Source organism: Octodon degus, unplaced genomic scaffold (assembly GCF_000260255.1).
Source record: "Octodon degus isolate 3935 unplaced genomic scaffold, OctDeg1.0 scaffold00012, whole genome shotgun sequence".
In the NCBI taxonomy this organism is placed as follows: Eukaryota; Metazoa; Chordata; class Mammalia; order Rodentia; family Octodontidae; genus Octodon; species Octodon degus.
Genome location: NW_004524588.1, coordinates 253,311 through 255,608, shown reverse-complemented (window position 1 = coordinate 255,608; position 2,298 = coordinate 253,311).

The window sequence follows — 2,298 nt, the reverse complement described above, 5'->3', positions numbered from 1 at the left end:
CTACAAATGCCACACAGAAATCTGACTGACTTTTTAAAATAACTGAATAATTCAACTAAATTGGTTTTCTAAACTTCCTGTCTGCTGGGACTTGCTGTGTGCTTTCTAAACTTATAGGCATTATATTATTGGATTGATAGAGACAGAGAGAAGTCAGAGATAGGGGTTTCCAAAATGGAAAGAAAGAAGGTTTCTGTCTGCAGTCTCAGAACTTTTTTTTTCAGGACTGCAGAGTCCCCCAGGAGAAGTGTGCATCTAAAACATCGCGTAAGTGGAAAAGATACTCGGGACCCTGGTCCCAGCATGTCCCACAATGAAGGACAGCTGCCGGCTTCCTTCCTGCCCTCCCAAATCAAAGGGCTCATGGTCTGCACTCCAGAGTGAGTAGCCCACGGTTGCTTTTCTCAGCACTCCAACTTCCACACTATAAAATAGTAATAGCAATTATTTCAAAATCTGTTTGATGACTACGTCATAAATATACGTACAAGAATGGCTGTGATGGTGCGTGCCTGTAATCCCAGCCCTTTGGAGGCTGAAAACAGGAGCGCTATGAATCTGAACTGCGTAGTGAGACCCTGTAGACACTGTACTATGCATATATTTTTTTCATATATCTATATATATAGATATATACATATATATGTATATATGGAATAGCTGAGATATACTAGGTTGTCTTTTTTATTCCTTAAAATAAATAAATATTTTTTAAAAAGAAAAGAAATTGGGGGCCTGCCCCTTAGCTCAGTTCTTTAAGTGGCTGCTTCAACAAAACAGTCAAGCTCAGGTTGCTGTGGTTCCATCCCCACAACTCAAGCCAGCCAAACCTGCCCTGAAGGCATTCGGAGCTTAAAAAAAAAAACAAAAACAAAAACAAAAAAAAAAAAAAAAAAAAAAAAACTTCTGCTAAAAAGAAAAAAAATTGCTGAGATACACTGGGTTATATAAATACAAAGCCTTGGGCCAGGGAGATAGCTCAGTAGAATAAGCTCCTGCCATGGAAGCACAAGGTCCTGAGTTCAATCCCTGATACTGGGGGGAAAAAATCAGCACTGCTCTCTTGGGGCCAGGGAGATAGCTCAGTAGAATAAGTGCTTGCCTGGCAAGTCCAAAGGTCTGAGTTCAATTCCCTGTTCTGCAAAAAAAAAAGAAATAAAATAAAATTAATTAAAATAATAAAAATAAATGCAAAGCCTGATTCACGAAGGCAATAGATCATTTAAATGAAACAAAAATTATTTTTGCCTACATGTCTCTTTACCATAGGTAAAGTACTGTAAGAATGGGAAGAGGACGCCTTGTTTTGTTTTTCTTTATTTACTTAGGACTTGGAATTTAAATATCAGCAAAGCAAGTTTCTTTAGTTTTCTGCTGTTCCTTACAACAGTCCCCCCTGCAAAACAAAATAAAACAAAGCAAAACAAAACAAAACAAAAAACAGTATAAGTTATCTCCTGTGTTTGGTTTTCACAGCTGGGAGCTAAATATAATAACCTGGAATGAAGGAGGAAATGATAGCGATTCTCAGTAGCAAAGACTGTTTGTCTCTCTGAGATTCTTCAAAGCGTCCTCACGTAGCTATGTTTAGAGAGAGGATAGGAAGCATTTGCAATTCTTCTTTTAAAAAGTACAATGAAATGAAAGCTAAACATCCTCTATCTGATGTTACCCAGCCAGTATACATGCTGTATTTACAAGCTGCAATTTTACAGACAAGGCAGCTGGTAGGAGCTCTTTCAAACTTCCTCAGTGAACCTGCTCCCACACGGATGTTAGGGATGGGCTGGGTTTCCCCGCAGCTTGCCTTTGGCCCAGGATCCCAACTGTTTTTAAAGGCAGGTTGCACCAGTTTACATCCTTTCCTTAACTGGATCTTTTTGGTTCATCTCACTGAATTTTAAGTGAACTTTTACAAAAAGAAAAACAGTAACTCCTTTACATATGTAAAGAGGCTTTGGTATGTAAAACCATTGGAATGACAACAGGATAATAACATGTGATAGTTGAAAATCTCATACAATGAGTCTTGTACAAAAGTCCCTGCACTGTAAGTAATCCTGTGTTCTTTTTGCATCTTTCACTACTGCAAGAATCCGTCTATGGAGCACTCAGTTTCCAGACTTTAAGCGTAAGCCTGAAACACCATGCTAAACTTTTGCATGTCGTTAATCGTCCGCTTACATGATGCAAATAAAAGTTCCCGTTACCCTTCTGGCACTTCCTGCTGCTTCAGGGCTCTTGAGCTGCTTCCTGTTGATAAGTCCGGAGAGGCGGTTTAATATCCTCAGGAAGATA